We start from the raw sequence: 13,317 nt of genomic DNA on the forward strand, positions 1-13,317 counted from the left end.
ACTCCATCTTTGTGGTGGAAAGAACTTTGCCAAGAAGGCATTGACTAGCTTTTCCCAAGAGTCCAGGCTTTCTTTAGGTTGAGAATCCAACCATATTCTAGCTCTGTCTCTTACAGCAAAAGGGAATAGCATCAGTCTATAGACCTCAGGGTTAACCCCATTAGTCTTGACTGTGTCACAGATTTGCAAGAATTCAGCTAAAAACTGATGAGGATCTTCCATTGGAAGTCCATGGAACTTGCAATTCTGTTGCATTAGAGAAACTAATTGAGGCTTAAGCTCAAAGTTGTTTGCTCCAATGGCAGGGATAGAGATGCTTCTCCCATAGAAATCAGGAGTAGGTGCAGTAAAGTCACCCAGCACCTTCCTTGCATTGTTGGCATTGTTGTTGTTTTCGGCTGCCATGTGTTCTTCTTCCTTGAAGAATTCGGTCAGGCCCTCTAAAGAGAGTTGGCTTTTGGCTTCTCTTAGCTTCTCTTCAAGGTCCTTTCAGGTTCAGGATCAGCTTCAACAAGAATGCCTTTGTCTCTGCTCCTGCTCATATGAAAGAGAAGAGAAAAAGAAAATGTGGAATCCTCTATGTCACAGTATAGGGATTCCTTGAAATGTCAGAGGAAAAGAGAAATAGAAAGAAGAAGGAGAAGAAGAATTCGAACTTTAATTAGATAAGGTTCGAATTGTGCATTAAGAAGGAGTAGTACTCCATAAATAGAAGGATGTGGGAAGGAGGGAAGAGAATTTTCGAAAATTCAATTAAAAAGATGTTGATAATTTTCAAAAATTGAAAGTGGAAAAGAAATCAAGTGATTTTTGAAAAGATTTTTAAAATTAGAAGTCAAAGAGATTTGATTGAAACTATTTGAAAAAGATGTGGTTAAAAAGATTTGATTGAAAAGTTATGGTTTTAAAAAGATGTGATTGAGAAGATATGATTTGAAAACCATTTTAAAAGATATGATTTGAAAACAATTTGAAAAGATATGATTTTGAAAACAAATGACTTGCCTAACAAGAAAAGATATGATTCAAACATAAAACCTTTCTCAACAGAAAAGGCAACAAATTTGAGATGTTCAATCAAATCATTAATTGTTAGTAAGTATCTTTGAAAAAGGAAAGAAATTGATTTTGAAAACATTTGACTGAAAAGAATTGATTTGAAAAAGATTTGATTTTGGAAAACTTGAAAAAATTGATTTGAAAACAAAATCTTCCCCCTAGCACCATCCTGGCGTTAAACGCCCAGAATGGTATACATTCTGGCGTTTAACGCCCAAAATGCTACCTTTTTGGGCGTTAAACGCCCAACCAGGTACCCTGGCTGGCGTTTAAACGCCAGTCTGCCTTCTTCACTGGGCATTTTTGAATGCTCAGCTTTTTCTGTATAATTCCTCTGCAGTGTGTTCTGAATCTTCAATCCCTTGTATCATTGACTTGAAAAGACACAAATTAAAAAATTTTTGGATTTTTTATAAAAAATGCAACAAGAATCAAATAACAATGCATGCAAGACACCAAACTTAGCAGTTTGTATACTACTGACACTAATGAACTGAAAATGCATATGAGACACACAAAATACTCAAGTCAATAGAATTCAAAGATCAGAGCAAGTGAATCATCAAGAACATCTTGAAGATCACTAAGACATATGAATGCATGCAATTGACACCAAACTTAGGATGAGACACTAGACTCAAACAAGAAATATTTTTGAATTTTATGGTTTTGCAAATTTTTTTTGTATTTTTCGAAAATTAAGTGGAAAAAAAAGTATCAAAATTCTTAATGAGAATTCCAGGAATCAGTGCAATGCTAGTCTAAGACTCCGGTCCAGGAATTAGACATGGCTTCACAGCCAGCCAAGCTTTCAAAGAAAGCTTCGGTCCAAAACACTAGACATGACCAAAGGTCAGCCAAGCCTTAGCAAATCATTGCTCCAAAAGCAAGATTGATACAAAATCAACAAGCTCTTGTGGTGATAAGTTGAAACCTCGGTCCAATCAGATTAGACATGGCTTCTCAGCCAGCCAGATTTCAACAAATCATCATGAAACTCTAGAATTCATCTTCAAGAATTTCGAAAAAAGAAAATACCTAATCTAAGCAACAAGATGAACCGTCAGTTGTCCAGCCTGAACAATCCCGGGCAATAACACCAAAAATTGATGTTGTTGCCGGATCTTGGCACTGATGTTACCAAAGGCTTGCTCAAAACTAGAACAATCCCCGGCAACGGCGCCAAAAACTTGGTGCGCGAAATTGTGAACTATACTTTTTCACAACTCTCATAATCCCTGGTAATGGCTCCAAAAACTTGGTGCGCTCAATACCATGGCATTACACAACTTCACACAACTAACCAGCAAGTGCACTGGGTCGTCCAAGTAATAAACCTTACGTGAGTAAGGGTCGATCCCACGGAGATTGTTAGTATTGAAGCAAGCTATGGTCATCTTGTAAATCTTAGTCAGGCAAACTCAGATATATATGGTGATGAACGAAAATAACATAAAAGATAAAGATAGTGATACTTATGTAACTCATTGGTAGAAACTTCAGATAAGCGCATGAAGATGCCTTCCCTTCCGTCTCTCTGCTTTCCTACTGTCTTCATCCAACCCTTCTTACTCCTTTCCATGGCAAGCTCGTATAGGGTCTCACTGTTGTCAGCAGCTACCTCCCATCCTCGCAGTGAAAGCTAATGCTCAATACTCTGTCACAGTACGGCCAATCACCGGTTCGGTTCCCTCCCCTACCGGAATAGAATAACTCTTTTGCGTCTGTCACTAACGCCCAGTAGGTTACAGGTTTGAAGCACGTCACAGTCATTCAGTCATTGAATCCTACTCAGAATACCACAGACAAGGTTAGACCTTCCGGATTCTCTTGAATGCTGCCATCAGTTCTTGCCTATACCACGAAGACTCTGATCTCACGGAATGGCTGGCTCGTTTGTCAGGCGAGCACTCGGTTGTCAGGCGATCAACCATGCATCGTGCAATCAGGAATCCAAGAGATATTCACTAAGCCTCAGATGCTTGTAGAACAAGAATGGTTGTCAGTCACCTTGTTCATGGGTGAGAATGGTGATGGGCGTCAATCATCGCCTTCATCATGTTGAAGAACAAGTGATATCTTGGTAAAAGAACAAGTGGAATTGAATGGAAGAACAATAGTAATTGCATTAATACTCGAGGTACAGTAGAGCTCCACACCTTAATCTATGGTGTGTAGAAACTCCACCGTTGAAAATACATAAGCATAAGGTCTAGGCATGGCCGAATGGCCAGCCTCCCAATGATCTAAGAACTAAAATGTCCAAAGATGATCTAGAGATCTAAAGTGATCAAAAGATTTTTTTATACAATAGTAAAAGGTCCTACTTATAAGAAACTAGTAGCCTAGGGTGTACAGAAATGAGTAAATGACATAAAAATCCTCTTCCGGGCCCACTTGGTGTGTGCTTGGGCTGAGCAATGAAGCAATTTCGTGTAGAGACTCTTCTTGGAGTTAAACGCCAGCTTTGGTGCCAGTTTGGGCGTTTAACTCCCATTTGGGTGCCAGTTCCAGCGTTTAACGCTGGGATTTCTTGAGGTGACTTTGAACGCCGGTTTGGGCCATCAAATCTTGGGCAAAGTATGGACTATTATCTATTGCTGGAAAGCCCAGGATGTCTACTTTCCAACGCCGTTGAGAGCGCGCCAATTGGGCTTCTGTAGCTCCAGAAAATCCACTTCAAGTGCAGGGAGGTCAGAATCCAACAGCATCTGCAGTCCTTTTGAGTCTCAGAATCAGATTTTTGCTCAGGTCCCTCAATTTCAGCCAGAAAATACCTGAAATCACAGAAAAACACACAAACTCATAGTAAAGTCCAGAAAAGTGAATTTTAACTAAAAACTAATAAAAATATACTAAAAACTAACTAGATCATACTAAAAACATACTAAAAACAATGCCAAAAAGTATACAAATTATCCGCTCATCAAGCTTCAGGATAATGACTCCAACAAAAAGTTCATTGTTAATGGACAAAGAGTTAAACACTATCTTGAAGATAATTTCGAGCAAGAATGCTCAAGACTGAGACTTCATTGAAGATCAGTGACAGTACTGCTAATGACACTAAAGAAGCGCTTGCTGGGAGGCAACCCAGCCATTTACAAAATTTAATTTTATTCGTATTAATTAATTAATTGATTTTGTTTCAGGTTTTGAGTCCAAATATCTTCAAAGGTGAAATAGCAATTGGTTGAAGTCACAGAGTTACAGGGAAATTTGGAAGCTCACTGGCACGAAAAAGCCAGTAAGAAATACTTTGGGCGTTAAACACCCAAAAGAAGCTCCCACTGGGCGTTTAACGCCAGTGAAGGTAGCCATGTGGGCGTTAAACGCCAGAAAGGAGCATCTTCTGGGCGTTAAACGCCAGAAAGATGCACCTTCTGGGCGTTTAACGCCAATCTGCTAGCATTCTGGGCGTTTAGAAAAACGCCCAGTAAAGAAGGACTTCCTGGCGTTCAACGCCAGAAAGAAGCATCACATGGGCGTTGAACGCCCAGGAGAAGCAACATGTGGGCGTTAAACGCCCAAACCATGCACCATGTGGGCGTTTAACGCCAGGATGGTGGGAGGAGGTACAATTTCGTTTTTCTTTACAATTTTTCAAAATTTTTATGTTTCAATTCATGATTTCTTGCATAAACATATTTTAAATTATCACTTTCAATTCCAAAAGTTTTTATCCTAATTTCTAAAATCCAATGATTGCAAATGTTTTAGATTTATCTTAACCCAAAAGAACAAATGGCTTTCCAATTCAATCCAGCCTCTTTTCAAATTTGTTTTCAACACATCAATTATCTTTTAAAAAAAAAAATCCTTTTCAAAATTAAACTTCAAATTTATCTTTTAAATTATTATTCATATCTTTCTCTTTTAAAAATTATATCTTTTTCTGATCATATCTTTTAAAAATCATATCTTCTATCTTATCTCTTTCTTATTTTTCGAAAATTACCCACCCCCCTCCCTATATCTTGTATTCGGCGCCCTCCTCATCATCACCATTCCACATTGCTCTCCTCCTATCCCTCTTCTTTCTTCTCTTTTGCTTGAGGACAAGCAAAGCTCTAAGTTTGGTGTGTTTTACCCGTGATCACAAAAACTATTGTGTCTCTTGATCATGGCTCCTAAAGGGAAACAACCCAACCCAAGAGGCAAGAAAGAAAGCAATCCAAAGCCACTTTGGAATCAAGGGAAGTTCTTAACTAAAGAACATTCAGACCATTACTACAAGATAATGAGTCACAGATCAGTGATCCCGAAAGTCAGATTTGATCTGAAAGAAGATGAATATCCGGAGATCCAAGAGCAGATTCGAAACAGGAAGTGGGAAATTCTGGCCAATCCTAAAACGAAAGTGGGAAGGAACATGGTTCAGGAATTCTATGCTAATCTATGGCAGACAGAAAGGCAAAGAATCATTGGAGCAGCTCTCTTTGATCATAAGACCGTAGTCAGAGGAAAGATCATTCATACCAATGCTGACAAGATCAGGGAGATATTCAAGATTCCTCAACTGAAGGATGACCCAGACTCCTTTAATAGGAGAATGATGAGGGTCAATAAAGGATTGGACAAGATCTTGGAAGATATATGCGTCCCTGGAGCCAAGTGGACTACCAGTACGACTGGCACCCCAGTTCAACTCAAAAGAGAAGATCTAAAAGCAGTAGCTAGAGGCTGGCTGGACTTTATTAGTCGTTCCATATTGCCCACCAGCAACCGTTCTGAAGTTACCATCAAAAGAGCTGTCATGATTCACTGCATCATGTTGGGAAAAGAAGTGGAAGTCCATCAGCTGATCTCATGTGAGCTATATAAAATTGCAAACAAGAATTCTAAGGACGCCAAATTGGCTTATCCAAGCCTAACTTCTATGCTTTGCAAAGATGCTGGAGTAAAGATGGGAATAACTGAATATATCCTAATTGAAAAGCCCATTACTGGAATATCAATGGTCAGACAACAGCAACAAGATGATTCAACCAAGAGGAGAGCACAAGAAGCTCTCCCAGAACTACCCCAATTCGAATATTGGGAACATCTTGAGGCTTCTATTTCCAGATTGCAAGAAGCTATGGATCAAATAAAGGAAGAACAGAATAATCAAAGTAGCATGATTTGCAAACTGCTCAAGGAACAGGAGGAGCAAGGGCGTGATCTAAGGGAGCTGAAGCGCCAAAAAATTAATCCTTGAACCACACCCCAAAGATTAGAGGAGCATCTATTCCTCAAAACAACAGGTTGCTGAGTTCCAATTTTTTCTGCTTCAACTCTGTGATAATTATTCTTTTTAGAAATTGACCTTAGAAGTTAGATATTTAATAGTAATTAGTATATCTATTTTGATTTTATTTCCAATTAAGCTATAATTTATTTTTCTCATCATCATTAGGCATGAATAAAGTAGTAGATTTTTAGAATAAAGAAGTAATCTATATTTTTCGAGTTCTTAATAATAAAATTTATAATTAATTATATGTGGTGGCAATACTTTTTGTTCTCTGAATGAATGCTTGAACAGTGCATAAATTGTACTTTGAATTTGATGAATATTGGCTCCTGAAAGGATGAGGAACACGAAAAATATTATTGATAATCTGAAAAATCATAGAAGTGATTCTTGAAGCAAGAAAAAGCAGTCAAAAAAAAAAAAACACAATATTCACAAGCCATGGGCACTAGCCAAGAGTAAAAAGGATCCAAGGCTTTGAGCATCAATGGATAGGGGGGCCCAAGGAAATAAAATCTAGGCCTAAGCGGCTAAAACAAGCTGTCCCTAACCATGTGCTTGTGTCATGAAGGTCCAAGTGAAAAGCTTGAGACTGAGTGGTTAAAGTCATGATCCAAAGCAAAAGAGTGTGCTTAAGAGCTCTGGACACCACTGACTGGGGACTCTAGCAAAGCTGAGTCATAATCTGAAAAGGTTCACCCAGTTATGTGTCTGTGGCATTTATGTATCCGGTGGTAATACTGGAAGACAAAGTGCTTAGGGCCACGACCAAGACTCATAAAATAACTGTGTTCAAGAATCAACATACTACACTAGGAGAGTCAATAATACTATCTGAATTCTGAGTTCCTAAGAATGCCAATCATTCTGAAAATTTAAAGATACAGGGAGATGCCAAAACTGTTCAGAGGCAAAAAGCTACAAGCCCCGCTCATCTAATAAGAATCTGAGCTTCATTTAAAACTCGAGAATATTATTACTTCTTTGTTTCTGTTAAAACCTATTTTATTTATCTAGTTGCTTGAGGACAAGTAACAGTTTAAGTTTGGTGTTGTGATGAGCGGATATTTTATACGCTTTTTGGGGGTAATTTCATGTAGATTTTAGCATGTTTCAGTTAGTTTTTAGTAAAATAATATTAGTTTTTAGGCAAAAATCATATTTCTGGACTTTACTATGAGTTTGTGTGTTTTTCTGTGATTTCAGGTATTTTCTGGCTGAAATTGAGGGAGCTGAGCAAAAATCTGACTTAGGCTGAAAAAGGACTGCTGATGCTGTTGGATCCTGACCTCCCTGCACTCGAAATGGATTTTCTGGAGCTACAGGAGTCCAATTGGCGCGCTCTCAACGGCGTTGGAAAGTAGACATCCAGGGCTTTCCAGAAATATATAATAGTCCATACTTTGCGTAAGGATAGACGACGTAACTTGGCGTTAAACGCCAAGTTCATGCTGCTGTCTGGAGTTAAACGCCAGAAAAACGTCATGATCCGGAGTTGAACGCCCAAAACACGTCATAACCTGGAGTTTGACGCCAGGAAAGGCCTCCACACGTGGAAAGCATTAGTCTCAGCCCCAGCACACACCAAGTGGGCCCCAGAAGTGGATTTCTGCACCAATTATCTTAGTTTATTCATTTTCTGTAAACCTAGGTTACTAGTTTACTATTTAAACAACTTTTACAGACATTTCTTGTACCTCATGACATTTTCAGATCTGAATTACATACTTTTGACGGCATGAGTCTCTAAACTCCATTGTTGGGGGTGAGGAGCTCTGCAGCGTCTCGATGATTTAATACAATTCCTTTGTTTTCCATTCAAACACGCTTGTTCTTATCTAAGATGTTTATTCGCGCTTAATTGTGAAGAAGGTGATGATCCGTGACACTCATCACCTTCCTCAATCCATGAACGTGTGCCTGACAACCACCTCCGTTCTACATCAGACTGAATGAATATCTCTTAGATTTCCCAACAGAATCTTCGTGGTATAGGCCGGATTGATGGCGGCATTCATGAGAATCCGAAAAGTCTAAACCTTGTCTGTGGTATTCCGAGTAGGATTCTGGGATTGAATGACTGTGACGTGCTTTAAAATCCTGAGGGCTGGGCGTTAGTGACAGACGCAAAAGAATCAATGGATTCTATTCCAACCTGATTGAGAACCGACAGATGATTAGCCGTGCTGTGACAGAGCATAGGAACGTTTTCACTGAGAGGATGGGAAGTAGCCACTGACAACGGTGACACCCTACATAGAGCTTGCCATGGAAGGAATCTGCGTGTGAGAAGAGGATTTCAAGGAAGAGTTGAAGTCAAAGGACAAAGCATCTCCAAAACTCCAACATATTCTCCATTACTGCACAACAAGTAACATATTCCCCAGTCCTTTATAAACAAGTAACTCTATTGTTCAAGTAATCCAAACAATTTTGTTGACATCCTGACTAAGACAAATAAAATAAACATTGATTGCTTCAAGCTAATAATCTCCGTGGGATCGACCCTTACTCACGTAAGGTATTACTTGGACGACCCAGTGCACTTGCTGGTTAGTTGTGCGAATCACAAATTCGTGCACCACTGCTGCAACTTGGTTTTCCTCCACCTTCTTGGTAAGATCTGCTAGCTGCTTGGTGATCATCTTATTTTGAGCTAACAATGCATCCATGTGGTTCAGCTTCATTACTCCTCTGGTGTTACTTCTTTCGGAGGCATAGAAGTAGTCATTCTCAGCAACTGTTTCAATGAAATCTATGGCTTCTTCAATGGTTTTCTTCTTATTTAGAGAGCCTTCTGATGAATGATCCACAGCCTTCTTTGACTCATAGGAAAGACCTTCATAGAAAATGTGAAGTTGAACACATTCGTTGAACATATCTGGTGGGCATCTTCTTGTTAAGTCTTTGAACCTTTCCCATGCTTCATAGAGAGTCTCACCATCTTGTTGCCTGAAAGTTTGCACCTCAACTCTTAGCCTGTTGATTCTTTGAGGAGGGTAAAATCTTGCCAAAAATTTGTTCACCATATCTTTCCAATTTGTTAAGCTCTCCTTTGGGAAGGATTCAAGCCATTTGGATGCCTTTTCCCTGAGTGAAAAAGGGAACTAGAGCAGCCTATAGACATCCGGATGGACTCCATTAGACTTCACAGTGTCACAAATTCTCAGGAAGGTGGTTAGATGTTGATTGGGGTCTTCTTGAGCACTTCCTCCAAATGAACAATTATTCTGAACAAGGGTGATGAGCTGGGGTTTTAGTTCGAAATTGTTTGTGTAACGACCCAATTTTCAATATGTCTAGATCATACTAAAAACTGAGCGCTACCAATTTGTCTTCCTAATTATTATCTATTATTTATCATATGAGCCTGATTCGTTGTTAAAAACGTGGTTAATTTGCGAGGTATATTTTTTTTGAAAATGTTTGGATTAATAAACATAATCATTTATAATCAATTCACAAATAATAACAGATAAAACGGTTATAAACAACTACACATAAATACATCACAAGCAGTCAACAACATTTAGTGATCCAACTTTTATTTAAGTATAGACTTTTAGTTAGAACACCCCGAGATATAGCTAGATAATAACTATATACATATATATACATACAACATCCCAGGTCCTGACCTATTCAAGAAGTCCCTAAGCTGGCACCCAGGCTAGCCTAGACTCTATACTCGCCTAGTCCCTCTAAACTACTAAAGCGAGGGAAAATACGTTCTAAGTCTTCAAAACTCAAGTCAGGTGAACGTCACCAAAGGTAGGACATCATCTGCTATTCCTCTGCACGATCAGACATTGCCATAGGACGTCCCTCTGGTACCTCATCAAGTAGCCACACAACGGGAGTCTCGTACACAGGATTTAGGTTAAAGTGCGCATACGAACGGGGTGCAGACGTTGGCTGGTCTCACGGTATATACGTATAATTAGGGAATGATATTCACCCTAGACTCAGAAGACTATCTAGAGCAGGATCCTCTTCGCAGAACCATCATCAACGAACTACGGTAAGGTACTCTTACTTCCATCTGAAGGGGAAGGGAGAGAGAAGGGGTAAGAACTGGGGAGTTCTTAGTAGGGTCGGGGTTATTAGCTATATTCATTTATTTGGGGTCGATTAGCAGGCAAATAATAGAATATAGCGAAGCAGTAACCAAAAGGTAAAGATAGAAAGAGAAAGTAGAGGCAATAGAAAGCAGAACACAAACAAAAGAATACAAGAAAATAAAACATAGAAATAGCATACAAGCAGACAAACACAAAGAAATAGATCACACACAGAAAGGAATGCAACAGAGAATGATGCGCAGACAAGAATGATGCATGTCTAGTCCTAGTACAGGCCATGAGCTCATATGTCGGTTAGCACCTGCATTGCTAAAGTCATCAGAGAGTGCTGGTGCTAAGCTGCACCAGTAAACCGTAAACCCGGTTAAACTGATTTTCTGTTTTTAACAAAAATAGACCAGGTAACCTTATAATATCATTCAAGAATTTTCTAATACTAATATAATGATAATATTATACTATTATCTCTCTCCTCTCATGAATCGAGTCCAGTTCATCAAACAGAGACTATTTACGAAAATCAGAATCAAAACTGCCAACCGATACGATTCAAAAACTAGGTTCTTCGCGATTGCATTATCGAGATTGCCTCAATGGAGGTTCTAGCTTAAGGATGACATAATGATAATGAGGATTGAGATGCTTGATGATATAACAGAGGTGTTCCCTTTACTGATCTTCCGGAGAAATTCGTACTTTCAGAAAAGATCTCATGTACTCGAAAATCAGGGTTGTTACAGTTTGCATGTATGGTGGGCTTTTGAATGCTACTTCCACAGTTTCCTGGATTAGGATTGATATAGGAGCCTAGAACTCTCCTTTCTTGCCCAGCACGGTTTACATGGCCTTCTCTAGCATGGTTGTGAGCTTCTTCTTCATGATTGTTCTCCAAATTCTCTTCCATATTGGGTTCAAAGTACTCTTCCTCTTCCTCAGCACCAATAATTCTTTTCCCTCTTGCTTCCCTTCTTAGTCTCCTTAGGGACCTTTCAGGTTCTGAATCGAAGGATGTTGAAACTCCTTCTCTTCTCCCTGTCATACAACAGACAGATTGCACAACAGGAGATAAAATGAAGAAACTATTCTTGTTAGAGTAATTATTAGTGTGAGTGATGCAAATTATCAAACAGTTAGTGGGTTAGTGAGAAGAATTGTAATCAACAAAGAAAGAAAGAACGAAAAACAAAGAGGGTGCAGGGGATGAGGAAGAAATTAAAACAAACTAAAGGAAATTGACTGAATCAAATAAACAAATAACAAAACAGAAAAAAATGCTCAATCTAGTGATCTTCAAACTTAATCATTGTTGATTCAAAATCAATCCCCGGCAATGGCGCCATAAACTTGATGCATGAAAACTTGTCTCTCAACAAATTTCCCTTCGGCAAGTATACCAAATTATCGTCAAGTAAAACTCACAATAGAGTGAGGTCGAATCCCACAAGGATTGATTGGTCAAGCAACTTTAGTTAGAAAAATATGCTAGTTGAGCTAAATAGAATTTAAATTGGGAACTTACAGAAATTTAAATGACTGGAACTAAATAACAGAAATTAAAGTGCAGAATCTTAAATGGCAATTTGGGGTAATGAGCATGAAAATAAATGGCAGAAAGTAAAGAGAATGGGTAAGATCAGAAATGGGGAAATCATTGGGTTCAGGAGATGTTGCATTCTCCGGATCAAGTTCATTCTCATCTCTTCCTCAATCAATGCATTCATTGATTTCCTTGGCAATCTTAAGTGATTGGATCCCAATTCCTTGGCAATCCAATCTCTCTAAGCTTGAACAATTACCCAATTCCTTGATTTAATTGCTCATGGGAAGAGATGAAGTGTGGTCATTGATTATACCACATGTATTTCCAAAGCAAAGTGTTGGGAGGATTACATGTCACTATATCCGCCCAAACCCCAATTTGGTCCAACATGAGAAAGCATTTCTAGCATGATCTCCTCATCCCTTTTCCAAGGCTCAAAGGAGATCCAATTATGGAGAGTTTCTTTTCCAAGACAACTAACCAATTGAATTAAGATCGAAAGCTTTCTAGTAAGATCAAGAGAAAAGAAAGAAGAAGAAGAATGAAAACTATAATTGATCCATCAAATTACAACAGAGCTCCCTAACCCAATGAAAGGGGTTTAGTTGTTCATAGCTCTAGAAATGAAAAATGGCAGAAAAGAAGAATCCATGCTAAAAGTGCAGAAAAGTAAATATCCTTAGAGTAGTTCCCAAAAGTTCCAACCTTCTTTATAGTTCAAAACTACTCCTATATATACTACTCCTCTTGATCTTCTAGTGAGTTCTTCAAGTCTTGGATGTGGGCTCTGGATCTTGAGTTGAAGCAGTTCTCATCTTTAGTGGGCCCAGCTTGCAGAGGAATATGAATTAGGCTTGGGCATTTACTGAGATTAACGTTGAGTGCCATTGTGGGTTCGAGAACGTTAGTGGCATTCACTTTTTCCACTAACGTTCCACCCTCATGTACCCACGTTAACTCCAACGTTAGTGGTCTTAACGTGACCACTAACGTTGCCTTCTCAATTTTTGGCCAACGTTATTGGGACTCACTTTTCCCAATAACATTGGCTTATACCCCTTCACGAACGTTATTGGAAATCACTTTTCCCATTAACGTTGCTTGGTGCCTTTTGTTCCTACGTTAGAGTTCACGTTAGTGTAGCTAACGTGACTCTTAACGTGGGTGTGTCTCACCTTCAAGAGCGTTAGTGACACTCACCTTTGTCACTAACGCTTCAAATGCCCAAATTCTCTATGTTAGAACTCACGTTAACTAAGTTAACGTGGCTCTTAACGTAGTAGTTATGCCATCTTCCAACGTTAGTGACAAAAGTGAGTGTCACTAATGTTGGCTCCTTGATCTCAACTCCACATTAACTTTCACGTTAATGGTCTTACGTGAAAGTTAATGTAGGCAAT

The 13,317-nt window shown here is 38.9% G+C and overlaps 1 non-coding gene across 1 annotated transcript; it reads left to right on the top strand.

The window, feature by feature from the left end:
• Positions 1-9,169: 9,169 nt before the first annotated feature.
• LOC130937457 (small nucleolar RNA R71) lies at positions 9,170-9,276 on the top strand. Its single transcript, XR_009068677.1, has one exon. It is a non-coding gene; the product is annotated as a small nucleolar RNA R71 (small nucleolar RNA).
• The last annotated feature ends 4,041 nt before the right edge of the window (positions 9,277-13,317 follow it).

Source organism: Arachis stenosperma, chromosome 6, assembly GCF_014773155.1.
Source record: "Arachis stenosperma cultivar V10309 chromosome 6, arast.V10309.gnm1.PFL2, whole genome shotgun sequence".
In the NCBI taxonomy this organism is placed as follows: Eukaryota; Viridiplantae; Streptophyta; class Magnoliopsida; order Fabales; family Fabaceae; genus Arachis; species Arachis stenosperma.